Below are 15,163 nucleotides of genomic sequence, written 5' to 3' on the forward strand. Positions count from 1 at the left end.
GGATGCCTGAAAGTTTTCTAGAAACCTCTAGAGTTTTCAGATCTGACTGTCTCTGTTTCTAGGAAATATAAAGATCTCTAGTTCTCTAAAACTTCCATTCATCATCCAGTCCTACAAATGATGTGAGGATGCTCTGTCCTTTCCAGTAACAAATTCTCCAATTTTCCAGTGAATTTCCTGCAGACCTCCAGAATTCTCCAGGTGCCTCGGGTCTACCAAGTCAACAATGTCTCATGGCTTTTCAAATCCCTTTAGGGTCACAAGATCCAATGATCCAGGAACACAGAAGAAGAAACGAAATGTGCTTTCCAAAGAACAAATGCTAGTACTGGGAAAACATTTTGATAACAGCAAGTACGTGAGCCAGGAACAGTGCAAGACACTGGCTCAAAGGCTTGGCATGAAAGAGAAATAGATCAAGATATGCTCCATTTTGTGTTTCCCACCCTTCTATTCAGCCCCTCCCCCATGAGACACTTGTACACTTTTGACAATGGCATTTTGGTGCCCATATACTGCTTTGGGTTTCTTGCCCCAGTTCTAGGTTGGAGAATGTGGTAAAGGTATATCCAAGGCTGGATCTGCATCTCCCTTAGGCTCAATGCAGAATTCTGGTGCATGAAGGAGGCATGCTGGTATCACACAGTGTCAGTGAATCTTAGCGACTCCAAAGAGGTGCTTCCTTCATCTGTGGGTTTCATGTCCAGGTTTTCCAGCCTTTATGCTTTTGTGTCCAGGTTCCTTAGAGTTCTGTGATAGATGGTGTGTAGAAACCAAGGCCCAGGGTTTTTTTGGTATAGAATAGAGCTTTTTCAGGGCAGAGGATGGGAGTTAATGGGGTAGTAGAGGCAGAGAAAGGCAGAGAGAGGAAGAGAGTAAAGAAGTGGAGGCTGGCCATGACCAAGTGGGGAGAGGGGGGAGGGGAGGAGAGCCCAGAGAGGAGAGAGGTGAGAGTGAGAGAGGTAAGAGAGAAAAACAAGGCCCAGGTTTTTCACCCAGCATCTTCAGATTAAGGACCCAGAGGGTGCAATTGACCTCCTGTTTTTGGACAATTGTTTATTTGTATGTTTATTTATATTCCTTCTTTTTATTTAACAATTTTAAAGATTTATGTATCAATTATATGTAAGTACACTGTAGCTATCTTCAGACACACCAGAAGAGGGCGTCAGATCATGTTATGGATGATTGTGAGCCACCATGTGGTTGTTGGGATTTGAACTCAGGACCTTCAGAAGAGCACTCAGTGCTCTTAACTACTGAGCTGTCCTCCATCTCTCCAGCCCTAATCTTTTTTTTTTCCTGAGACAGGGTTTCTCTGTGTAGCCCTGGCTGTCCTGGAACTCACTCTGGAGACCAGGCTGGCCTTGAACTCAGAAATCTGCCTGCCTCTGCCTCCCAAGTGCTGGTATTAAAGGTGTGTGGTTACCACTGCTTGGCTCTATTTTTTTTAATCTCTCTCTCTCTCTCTCTCTCTCTCTCTCTCTCTCTCTCTCTCTCTCTCTCTCTCTCTCTTCGATATAATTTTATAAATTTCAAATGATTTCCCCTTTTCTAGCCCCCCACTCCCCGAAAGTCCTGTAAGCCCCCTTCTCTCCCCCTCTCCTCCCAGCCACCCCTTCCCACTTCCCCATTCTGGTTTTGCCCTATACTTCTTCACTGAGTCTTTCCAGAAAAAGGGGTCACTCCTCCTTTCTTCTTGTACCTCATTTGATGTGTGGATTATGTTTTGGGTATTCCAGTTTTCTAGGTTAATATCCACTTATTAGTGAGTGCATACCATGATTCACCTTTTGAGTCTGGGTTACCTCACTTAGTATGATGTTCTCTAGCTCCATGCATTTGCTTAAGAGTTTCATGAATTCATTGTTTCTAATGGCTGAATAGTACTCCATTGTGTAGATATACCACATTTTTTGCATCCACTCTTCTGTTGAGGGATACCTGGGTTCTTTCCAGCATCTGGCAATTATAAATAGGGCTGCTATGAACATAGTAGAGCATGTATCCTTATTACATGGTGGGGAATCCTCTGGGTATATGCCCAGGGTTTTTTTTTTTAAATTAAATTTTATTTTTTTTATAACCTCTCTTTTTTTTAAAAATATTATTTACTTATTTTATATGAGCACACTGTTGCTGATTTCAGCCACACCAGAAGAGGGCACCAGATCCCACTATAGATGGTTGTGAGATGCCCTGTGATTGCTAGGAATTGAACTCAGGAGCCCTGGAAGTTAGTGCTCTTAACCTCTGAGCCATCTCTCCAGTCCAGGATGATAAATATTCTAGTTCCATCTATTTGTCTGCAGAACTCAGGATGTCCTTATTTTTCATACCTGAGTAGTAGTCCATTGTGTAAATAAACTATATTTTCTGTGTCCATCCTTCTGTTGTGGGATATCTGGGTTGTTTCCAGCTATCACAAACAAGGCCACTATGAACATAGTAGGACATGTATCCCTGTGGCAAGGTGGGGCACCTTTTGGGTATATTCCCCAGAGTGGTATTACTGGGTCTTCAGGTAGATCTATTTCCAATTTTCTGATGATCTTCTAGTTTGATTTCCAGAGTGTTTTTATCAGTTTGCAATCTCACCAGCAATACAGGAGTGTTTCTTTTTCTCCACATCTTCAACAACAAACATCATCACCTGTTGTTTTGATCCTAGCCATTCTGATTGGTGTAAGGTGGAATCTCAGAGTCCTTTTGATTTGCCTTTCTCTGATCATTAAGGACTTGGAACATTTCTTTTGGTGCTTCTCAGCCATTTGAGATTCCTCTGTTGTGAAGACTCCATTTTTTGATCGAGTTGTTTGGTTTTTTGATGGTTAACTTCTTGAGTTCTTTATATATTTTGGATATTGCCCTTTATGGGATGTGGGGTTAGTGAAGATTTTTTTCCCAGGATCTGTAGGTTGCCAATTTGTCTTCTTGACTATGTCCTGTGCCTTACAGAACCTTTCCAGTTTCATGGGGGTCCATTTATCAATTCCTTCTTGATCTTAGAGCATGAGCCATTGGAGTTCTGTTTAGGAAGTTTCCCCTTGTGCCAATGAGTTCAAGGCTCTTTTTCACTTTCCCTTCTATTAGATTCAGAATATCTGGTTTCATTTGGAGGTTCTTGATTCACTTGAACTTTGAGCTTTGTGCAAGGTGACATATATGGGTCTATTTTCATTTTCCTACATACAGACAGCCAGTTAGACGAGCACCATTTATTGAAGATGTTTTCTTTTTTCCATTTTATATTTTTGTCTTCTTTGTCAAAGTTCAAGTGTGCATAAGTGTGCGTGTTTTTTTTCTGGGTCTTCAATTCTATTCCACTGATCAATGTGTCTGTCTCTGTACCAGTACCATGCAGTTTTTATCAAAATTCCTCAGATGTAGAGCTTGAGGTCAGGGATTGGTGATTCCCCCAGCCACTCTTTTATTGTTAAGAATACTTTTTGCTATTCTTAATTTTTTTGCCTTCCTTTACAGATGAATTTTGGAATTACTTTTTCAGTGTCTTTTTGAAATGAGTTTGGATTTTGTTGAGGATTGCATCAATTTGAGTAGGACTTTGGTTGGATGGCTATTTTTTACTGTGTTAAATCTGTCAACCCATGAGGATGGGAGATCACTCCATTTTCTGAGATCTTCAATTTCTTTATTCAGAGATTTGAAGTTATTGTCATACATATCTTTCATTAGTTTGGATAGAGTTATTCTAAGATACTTTATATTATTTGTGGTTATTGTATAGGGAGTTGTTTCCCTAATTTTTTCTCAGCCTGTCTATCACTTGTATAAAGTAAGGATATTGATTTATTTGAGTTAATTTTATATCTGGCCACTTTGCTGAAGTTGTTAATCAGCTGGAGAAGTTCTCTGGTAGAATTTTTGTGGTCACTTATGTATACTATCATATCATTTGCAAATAACAATACCTTTAATTTTTTCTTTGCCAATTTTTATCCCTTCAATCTCTCTTTTTTTTGTCTTATTGTTCCAGCTAGCACTTTGAGTACTATATTAAATAGATATGGGGAGAGTGGGCCTCATTGCCTTGTCCCTAATTTTAGTGGGATTGCTTCAAGTATTTCTCCATTTTACTTGATATTGGCTGTTATTTTACAGTAAATTATCTTTATTATGCTTTATTATGGTTAGGTGTGGACCTTTTTTTGTTGTTGTTTGTTTGTTTGTTTGTTTTTTGATTTGGTTTTTTTCGAGACAGGGTTTCTCTGTATAGCCCTGGCGGTCCTGGAACTCACTCTGTAGACCAGGTTGCCCTTGAACTCAGAAATCCACCTGCCTTTGCCTCCCAGAGTGCTGGGATTACAGGAATGCACCACCACAGCCTGGCCCATGATCTCTTAAATACTTTTAATATGAAGGAGCGTTGTATTGTGTCAAATGCCTTTTCTACATCTAAGGAGATGATCATGTGATTTTTTTTCTTTGAGTCTGTTTATACAAGAGAATATGTTAATGGATTTTGTATATTGAACCAACCTTGCATCCCTAGGATGAAGCCTACTTGAGCATGGTGAATGATAGCCTTGATGTGTTGTTGGATTCTTGATGTGTTTACAAGAATTCTATTGAGTCTTTACATTGATATTTATAAGCAAGATTCATTTGAAGTTCACTTTTTGGTTGGATCCTTTCGAAGTTTAGGTATCAGAGTAATTGCGGCTTCATAGAATAGAGTTCCTTCTGTTTATATTTTATAGAATAGTGTGAGGAATACTGGTATCAGGTCTTCTTTGAAGTTCGGGTAGTATTCTGCACTAAATACGTCTGGTCCTAGGCTGTTTTTTGGTTGGGAGGTTTTTTAGTGACTTCTCCTATTTCCTTATGGGATATGGGCCTGTTTAGATAGTTAAACTTCTCTCTCTCTCTCTCTCTCTCTCTCTCTCTCTCTCTCTCTCTCTCTCTCTCTTCTCTCTCTCTCTCTCTCTCTCTCTTTTTTTTCTTTTGGATTTGGTTTTGTCGAGACAGGGTTTCTCTGTGTAGCCCTGGCTGTCCTGGAACTCACTCTGTAGACCAGGCTGGCCTCGAACTCAGAAATCTGTTTGCCTCTGCCTCCCAGAGTGCTGGGATTACAGGTATGAGCCACCACTGCCTGGCTTAGTTAAACTGCTCTTAATTTAACTTTGGTATGTGGTAACTGTCTAGAAAACCATACATTTCACCTAGATTTTCCAGTTTTGTTGAGTGTAGGCTCTTGTAGTAAGGTTCAATGATTCTTTTGAATTTCCTATATTTCTGTTGTTAATGTCTCTTTTCATTTCTGTTTTTGTTAATTTGCAAACTGCCTGTGGGCCCTATTGTTAGTTTGGCTAAGGGTTTAGCTATTTTGTTGATTCTCTCTCTTTTTTTTTAATTTTTAAATTTTATTTATTTATTTTCTACATTCTTTGTTTACATTCTAAAAGCCTTCCCCTTTCCCAATCTCCCTCATATGTTCCATAAGTCCTCTTCTCTCCATCCATTCTCCTGTCTTTCCCCCTCCCTTTTTTTTCTGTCCTGGTACTCCCCTACAATGCTGGATCAAGCCTTTCCAGGATTAGGGCCCTCATCTTCCTTCTTCATGGGAATCATTTGATGTGATAATTGTATCTCCAGTATTCAGAGCTTCAGGGCTAATTAATATCCACTTATCAATGATTGCATTCCATGTGTCTTCTTTTGTGATTGTGTTACCTCGCTTAGGATGATATTTTCCAGTTCCATCCATTTGCCTAAAAAGTTCATGAATTCATTGTTTTTAATTGGTGAATAGTACTCCATTGTATATATATACCACATTTTCTGTATCCATTCCTCCATTGAGAAATATCTGGGTTCTTTCCAGCTTCTGGCTATTATAAATAAGGCTGCTATGAATATAGTGGAGCATGTGTCCTTATTACATGCTGGGGAATCCTCTGGGTATATATATGCCCAGGAGAGATATAGCAGGGTCCTCCGGAAGTATCATACCCAGTTTTCTTAGGAACTGCCAGACTGATTTCCAGTGTGGTTATACCATCTTACAATCCCACCAGCAGTGAAGGAGTGTTCCTCTTTCTCCACATCCTTGCCAACACCTGCTGTCTCCTGAGTTTTTAACCTTAGCCATTCTGACTGGTGTGAGGTAAAATCTCAGGGTTGTTTTTATCTGCATTTCCCTAATGGCTAATGATGTTGAGCATTTCTTTTCCTTTTTTTTTAATTCGATATATTTTTTATTTACATTTCAAATGATTTCCCCTTTTCTGCCCCCCTTACTCCCCGAAAGTCCCATAAGCCCCCTTCCCTCCCCCTGTTCTCCCACCCACCCCTTCCCACTTCTCTGTTCTGGTTTTGCTCTATACTGCTACACTGAGCCTTTCCAGAACAAGGGGCCACTCCTCCGTTCTTCTTGTACCTCATTTGATGTGTGGATTATGTTTTGGGTATTCCAGTTTTCTAGGTTAATATCCACTTATTAGTGAGTGCATACCATGATTGATCTTTTGAGACTGGGTTACCTCATTTAGTATGATGTTCTCCAGCTCCATCCTTTTGCCTAAGAATTTCATGAATTCATTGTTTCTAATGGCTGGTATATATATACAATGTACTCCATTGTGTATATATACCACATTATTTTGCATCCACTCTTCTGTTGAGGGATACCTGGGTTCTTTCCAGCTTCTGGCAATTATAAATAGGGCTGCTATGAACATAGTGGAACATGTATCCTTATTACATGCTGGGGAATCCTCTTGGTATATGCCCAGGTGTGGTATAGCAGGGTCTTCTGGAAGTGAGGTGCCCAGTTTTCTGAGGAACCGCGAGACTGATTTCCAGAGTGGTTGTACCAATTTGCAACCCCACCAGCAGTGGAGGAGTGTTCCTCTTTGTCCACATCCTCATCAACATCTGCTGTCTCCTGAATTTTTAATCTTAGCCATTCTGACTGGTGTAAGGTGAAATCTCCGGGTTGTTTTGATTTGCATTTCCCTAATGACTAATGAAGTTGAGCATTTTAAAAGATATTTCTCTGCCATCCGAAGTTCTTCAGGTGAAAATTCTTTGTTTAACTCTGTCCCCCATTTTTTAATAGGGTCATTTGGTTTTCTGGTGTCTAACTTCTTGAGTTCTTTGTATATATTGCATATTAGCCCTCTGTCTGATGTAGGGTTGGTGAAGATCTTTTCCCAATTTGTTGGTTGCTGATTTGTCCTTTTGATGGTGTCCTTTGCCTTAGAGAAACTTTGTAATTTTATGAGGTCCCATTTGTCAATTCTTGATCTTAGAGCATAAGCTATTGGTGTTCTGTTCAGAAACTTTCCCCCCTGTACCAATGTCCTCAAGGGTCTTCCCCAGTTTCTTTTCTATTAGCTTCAGAGTGTCTGGCTTTATGTGTAGATCCTTGATCCATTTGGAGTTGAGCTTAGTACAAGGAGACAAGGATGGATCAATTTGCATTTTTCTGCATGCTGACCTCCAGTTGAACCAGCACCATTTGTTGAAAAGGCTATCTTTTTTCCATTGGATGTTTTCAGCCCCTTTGTCGAGGATCAAGTGGCCATAGGTGTGTGGGTTCATTTCTGGATCTTCAGTTCTGTTCCATTGATCTGCCTGCCTGTCACTGTACCAATACCATGCAGTTTTTTTTTTAACACTATTGCTTGGTAGTATTGATTGAGGTCAGGGATACTGATTCCCGCAGGATTTCTTTTGTTGTTGAGAATAGTTTTAGCTATCCTGGGTTTTTTGTTATTCCAGATGAATTTGAGGATTGCTCTTTCTAACTCTGTGAAGAATTGAATTGAAATTTTGATGGGTATTGCGTTGAATCTGTATATTGCTTTTGGCAAAATGGCCATTTTAACTATATTGATTCTACCGATCCATGAGCATGGGAGGTTTTTCCATTTTTTTTAGGTCTTCTTCCATTTCCTTCTTCATAGTCTTGAAGTTCTTGTCATACAGATCTTTCACATGTTTGGTAAGAGTCACCCCAAGGTACTTTATACTTTTTGTGGCTATTGTAAAGGGGGTCATTTCCTTAATTTCTTTCGCAGCCTGCTTAAACTTTTAGTATAGGAAGACTACTGATTTGCTTGAGTTGAATTTATTACCTGCCACTTTGCTGAAGTTGTTTATCAGCTGTAGGAGTTCTCTAGTAGAGTTTTTTGGGTCACTTAGGTAGACTATCATATCATCTGCAAATAATGATAGTTTGACTTCTTCCTTTCCAATTTGTATCCCTTTGACCTCCTTATGTTGTCTAATTGCCCAAGCTAGTACCTCAAGTACAATATTGAAAAGATAAGGATAAAGGGGGCAGCCCTGTCTAGTCCCTGATTTTAGTGGGATTTACTTCAAGTTTCTCTCCATTTAGTTTGATGCTGGCTACCGGTTTGCTGTATATTGCTTTTACTATGTTTAGTTATGGGCCTTGAATTCCTGTTCTTTCCAAGACTTTAAGCATGAAAGGATGCTGAATTTTGTCAAATGCTTTTTCAGCATCCAATGAAATGCTCATGTGGTTTTTTTCTTTGAGTTTGTTTATTTAGTGGATTGCATTGATGGATTTCTGTATATTGAACCTACCCTGCATCCCTGGATAAAGCCCACTTGATCATGGTGGATGATCGTTTTGATGTGTTCTTGGATTCGGTTGGCAAGAATTTTATTGAGTATTTTTGCATCGATGTTCATAAGGGAAATTGGTCTGAAGTTCTCTTTCTTTGTTGGATCTTTGTGTGGTTTTGGTATCAGTATAATTGTGGCTTCATAGAACGAATTGGGTAGTCTTTTTTCTGTTTCTATTTTGTGGAATAGTTTGAAGAATATTGGTGTTAGGTCTTCTTTGAAGGTCTGATAGAATTCTGCACTGAAACCATCTGGTCCTGTGCTTTTTTTGGTTGGAAGACTTTCTATGACCCCTTCTATTTCTTTAGGGGTTATGGGACTGTTTAGATGATCTATTTGGTCCTGATTTAATTTTGGTATTTGGTATCTGTCAAGGAAATTGTCCATTTCCTCCAGATTCTCCAGTTGTGTTGAGTACAGGCTTTTATAGTAGGATCTGATGATTTTTTGGATTTCCTCAGTTTCTGTTGTTATATCTCCCCTTTCATTTCTAATTTTGTTAATTTGGATACTTTCTCTGTGCCCTTTGGTCAGCCTGGCTAAGGGTTTATCTATCTTGTTGATTTTCTCAAAGAACCAGCTCCTAGATTTGTTGTTTCTTTGTACGGTTCTCTTTGTTTCCACTTGATTGATTTCAGCCCTGAGTTTGATGATTTCCTGTCTTCTACTCTTCCTGGGGGAATTGACTTCTTTTTGTTCCAGGGCTTTCAGGTGTGTTGTTAAGCTGCTAGTGAATGCTCTCTCAATTTTCTTTTTGGAGCCACTCAGGGCTATGAGATTTCCTCTTAGCACTGCTTTCATTGTGTCCCAAAGATTTGGGTATGTTGTGCCTTCATTTTCATTAAATTCTAAAAAGTCTCTGATTTCTTTCTTTATTTTTTCTTTGGCCAAGGTGTCATTGAGTAGAGTATTGTTCAGCCTCCATGTGTATGTAGGCTTTCTGTTGTTTTTGTTGCTATTGAAATCCACTCTTACACCATAGTGATCTGATAGGAGGCATGGGATTATTTTGATCTTCTTGTATTTGTTGAGGTCTCTGTCTTGTGACCAATTATATGGTCGATTTTGGAGAAGGTACCATGAGGTGCTGAGAAAAAGGTATATTCTTTTGCTTTATGGTGAAATGTTCTATAAATATCAATCAAATCCAATTGGTCCAAATTTAGTTTAGTTTCTGTTTTCCTGATCGGTCCATTGAGGAGAATGGAGTGTTGAAGTCACCCACAATTATTGTGTTAGGTGCATGTGTGCTTTGAGCTTTGGTAAAGCTTTAGTAAAGTTTCTTTTACGAATGAGGGTGCCCTTGCATTTGGCGCATAGATGTTAAGAATTGAAAGTTCTTCTTGGTGGATTTTTCCTTTGACCAGCAAGAAGTATCCCTCAATGTCTCTTTTGATGACTTTAGGTTGAAAGTAAATTTTATCTGATATTACAATGGCTACTCTGGCTCGTTTCCTGAGACGATTGGCTTGTAGAATTGTCTTCCAGCCTTTTACTCTAAGGTGGTTTTTGTCTTTGACATTTAGGTGTGTTTCCTGTATGCAGCAAAATGTAGGGTTCTGTTTCCTTATCCAGTCTGTTAGTCTATGTCTTTTTATTGGGGAATTGAGTCCATTGATGTTAAGATATATTAAGGAAGAGTGATTATTACTTCCTGTCATTTTTGATGTTATTTTTATATTTGAGTGGTTATCTTCTTTTGGGTTTGATGAAGGAAGATTACTATCTTGCTTTTTCCAGGGTGTAGTTTCCCTCCTTGTATTGGAGTTTTCCTCCTATTATTCTTTGCATAACTGGGTTTGTGGAAAGATATTGTGTAAATTTGGTTTTGTCATGGAATGTCTTGGTTTCTCCATCTATTGTGACTGAGAGTTTTGCTGGGTATGGTAGTCTTGGCTGACATTTGTGTTCTCTTAGAGTCTGCGTGAGATCTGCCCAGGATCTTCTAGCTTTCATGGTCTCTGGAGAGAAGTCTGGTGTGATTCTGATAGGTCTTCCTTTATATGTTACTTGGCCTTTTTCTCTTACTGCCTTTAATATTCTTTCTTTGTTTAGTGCATTTGGGGCTTTAATTATTATTTGGTGAGAGGTATTTCTGCTCAGGTCCAGTCTGTTTGGAGTTCTGTAGGCTTCTTGTATATTCATAGGCATCTCTCTCTTTAAGTTGGGAAAGTTTTCTTCCATAATTTTGTTGAAGATATTTGCTGGCCCTTTCAGTTGTAAATCTTCACTCTCATCTATGCCTATAATCCTTAGCTTTGGTCTTCTTATTGTGTCCTGGATTTCCTGGATGTTTTTGGTTACAAGCTTTTTGCATTTTGCATTTTCTTTGACCATTGAGTCCATGGTTTCTATGGTATCTTCCGCATCTGAGTTTCTTTCTTCTATCTCTTGTATTCTGTTGTTGATATTTGCATCTATGGTCCCTGATTTCTTCCCAAGGTTTTCTATCTCCAAAGTTGTCTCCCTTTGAGTTTTCTTAGTTGTTTCTAATTGTTATTTTAGATCCTGGATGGTTTTGCTCAGTTCCTTCACTTGCTTGTGTTTTCCTGTAATTCTTTGAGAGATTTTTGTGTTTCTTCTTTCATGACTTCTGTTTGTTGATCAAATTTCTCCTGTACTTTTTAAGTGATTTTTGCATTTCCTCCTTATTGGCTACTATCATTTGATCCATATTCTCCTGAATTTCTTTAAGTGATTTTTGTGTTTCCCTTGTAGGGGCTTCTAGCTTTTGATCATTTTTCTCCTGAATTTCTTTAAGAGATTTATTTATGTCCTTCATGTGTTCTTGTAACAGCATCACGGCCAGTGATTTTACATCCAATTCTTGCTTTTCTGGTGTGTTGAGGTATCCAGGACTTGCTATTAACAGAGAATTGGGTTCAGATGCTGCCATATTGCCTTGATTTCTGTTAGTAATGTTCCTACGTTTGCCTTTTGCCATCTAGATCTCACTGGTGTCAGTTGGTCTTGTTGTCAATGCAAGACTCAGCCTTGCAACTTGCCTCCCTGCAGCTGGCCTCCAGATGCACCATTGGCCCTCTGCACTGCTTGGGGAAGGGCACCTGGCACAGCTGCTTCTGATCTAGAGGTGGTGACCGGAAGGCTCAGCCTCCGGATGGATCCTCTGCTCTACTGGGTCAGATAGACTCACCAGAGCAAGCAGCCTCCCCATGGCTGGCCTCCAGATGTACCGCTGGCCCTCTGTACTGCGTGGGGATGGGCACGTGACCCAGGCTGCTCTGATCCAGAGGTGGTGACTGGAAGGCTCAGCCAGAGGCCTCTGCGTGGATCCTCTGCTTTTCTGGGTCAGATGGACTCACTGGAGCAAGGTGCCTCCCCGTGGCTGGCCTCCAGATGCACTGCTGGCCCTCTGCACTGCTTGGGGATCTTGTTGATTCTCTCAAAGAAACAGATTTTGGTTTTGTTGATTCTTTGTATTGTTCTCTTTGTTTCTATTTGTTTGATTTCCACCCTGTTTGAGTATTTTCTGCTCTCTACTCCTCTTGGGTGTGTTTGCTTGTTTTTGTTCTAGAGCTCTTAGGTGTGCTGTTAAGTTGTTAGTGTAAGATCTCTCCAGTTTCTTCACCTAGGCACTTAGTGCTATGAACTTTCCTCTTAGCACTGCTTTTATAGTGTCTCTTAAATTTGGGTATGGTGTATCAAAATATTCATTAAATTACTGAAAATCTTTAATTTCATTCTTGTTTTCTTCCTTGATCAAGTTATCATTGAGTAGAGATATGTTCATTTTCCAAGTGTATATGTGCTTTCTTTTGTTTTGCTGTTATTGAAGACCAGCCTTAGGCTATGGTGATCTAATAGGATGCATGAGATTATTTCAATCTACTTGTATTGGTTTAGAGTTGTTTTGTGACCAATTATATGATCAACTTTGGAGAAGGTACCATGAGGTCTTGAGAAGAAAGTGTATTCTTTTGTTTTGGGGAGAAAGGTTCTGTAGATATCTGTTAAATCCATTTGATTCATAAGCTCTATTAGCTTAACTGTGTCTCTCTTTAGTTTCTGTTTCAATGACTTGTCTATTAGTGAGAGTGGGATGTTAAAGTCTCCCACTATTATAGTGTGGGATTCAATGCATGTTTTGAGGTTTAGCATAGTCTCTTTTATGAATGTGGGTCTATTGGGGACATAGATGCTCAAAATTGAGACTTTTTCTTGGTGGAATTTCTTTTTGATGAATATCAAGTGTCCTCCCTCATCACACTTGCTATCTTTTGGTAGAAAGTCTATTTTATTGGATATTAGGATGGCAACTCCAGCTTGTTCTTGGGATCATTTGCTTGGAAGACCGTTTTCCTTGCTCTTACTCTGAAATTTTGTCTGTCTTTGTTATTAAAGTGTGTTTCTTGAAATGTAGTGTGTATGTATATATATATATATATATATATATATATATATATATATATATATATATATATATATACCACAGAGGCAGATGCTAGCAGCCAACCATTGGACTGAGTTTGAGGTCCCCAATGGAGGAGTTGGAGGGAGGACTGTAGAAGCTGAAGGGGTTTCAGCCCCATGGGGAGAACGACAATGTTGGCCAAACAACCGGCTTCCCCCACCCCTGGGCTCCCAGGGAGTAAGTCCTCAACGAAAGGGCACACATGGTTCCAGTGGCAATTGTGGCAGAGGAATGCCTTGTCCATTAATGGGGGTTGGGGAGGAGGCTCCTTTGAAGTCTCAATGGGTGCCCCTCTCTGGGAAAATCGAGGTGGGGTAGGTGGGAGTGGGTTTGGCAGAGGGGCATTTTCTTGGAGGAAGGGGATATGGGATATGGGAGGGGAGGAAACCAGGAAATGGTGTAACATTTGAAATGTTAATGAAGAATATATTCAATTTTTTAAAAAAGAAAAACTGAGGCCACTGATGACAAGATTTTATAATTTGACGTGCATATTTCCTTGAAATACCAAATTGTTGTCTTAATCTATTACTATGTTGATGATGTAAAAATGAGATTGATTGCCTAATTGTCCCTGTGTAAAGCCCATAATCTGCCTGGCATGCAAACCTGCTTGACATTGCACTCATTAAGGGATCCAGGAAGTACAGTATGGACTCTTTTTTTTTTTTAAATATTGAATTCTGATCTTTATTTTTATACTGTAAGAGTTACTAAAGAATGTGGTATACTTTGTTCCCTCTAAAAACAGTGAAATTTTGTATTTATCTTTTTTTAAATTGATATATTTTTATTTTAATTTCAAATGATTTCCCCTTTTCTGGGTCCCCACTCTCTGCAAGTCCCATAAGCCCTCTTCCGTCCCCCTGTTCTTCCATCCACCCCTTCCCATTTCCCTGTTCTGGAATTCTCCTATACTCTTGCATTGAATCTTTCCAGAACCAGGGGCCACCCCTCCATTCTTTTTGGACATTATTTAATTTGTGGATTATGTCCTGGGTATTCAAAGTTTCTAGGCTAATATCCACTTATCAGTGAGTGTATACCATGACTGATCTTTTGAGACTGGGTTACCTCACTTAGAATGATGTTCTCCAGCTCCATCCATTTGTCTAAGAATTTTATGAATTCATTGTTTCTAATGGCTGTACACCATTGTGTAACTATACCACATTTTTTGTATCCATTCCTCTGTTGAAGGATACCTAGGTTCTTTCCAGGTTCTGGCTACTACAAATAGGGCTGCTATGAACAAGGAAACAAGCTGGAGTAGCCATTCTAATATCAGATAAAATTGACATTCAACCCAAAGTCATCAAAAGAGACTCTGGGGACACTTCTTGCTGGTCAAAGCAAAAATACACCAAGAAAAACTCTCAATCCTGAACATCTTTGCTCCAAATACAAGGGCACTCTCATTCATAAAAGAAACTTTACTAAAGCTCAAAGCACACATTGCACCTAGCACAATAATTGTGGGTGACTTCAACACTGCACTTTCCTCAATGGACCGATCAGGAAAACAGAAACTGAACAGGGACACAATGAAACTAATTGAAGCTTTGGACTAATTAGATTTTAAATATATATACATTTATATATATATAACATTTATCATATATAACATATATAAAAGTTATATATATATAACATTTTATCCCAGAGCAAAAGAATATATCTTTTTTTCAACACCTCATGGTTCCTTCTTCAAAATCGATCATATAATTGGCCACAAGACAGACAACAAATATAAGATCTAAATAATCCCATGCCTCCTATCAGATAACTATGGAGTAAAAGTGGTCTTCAATAGCAACAAAAACAACAGAAAACCCACATACACGTGGAAACTGAACAATAGTCTACTCAATGATATGTTGGTCAAGGAACAAATAAAGAAAGAAATTAAAGACTTTTTAAAATTTAATGAAAATAAAGACACATCATACCCAAATCTATGGGACACAATGAAAGCAGTGCTAAGAGGAAAACTCATAAGGCAGAGTGCCTCCAAAATGAAAATGGAGAGAAAATATACTAACAGCTTAATGACACACCTGAAAGCCTTGGAACAAAAAGAAGCTATTTCACCCAGGAGGAGTAGAAGGCAGG

The sequence above is a fragment of the Apodemus sylvaticus genome, chromosome 1 (assembly GCF_947179515.1).
Source record: "Apodemus sylvaticus chromosome 1, mApoSyl1.1, whole genome shotgun sequence".
NCBI lineage: Eukaryota > Metazoa > Chordata > Mammalia > Rodentia > Muridae > Apodemus > Apodemus sylvaticus.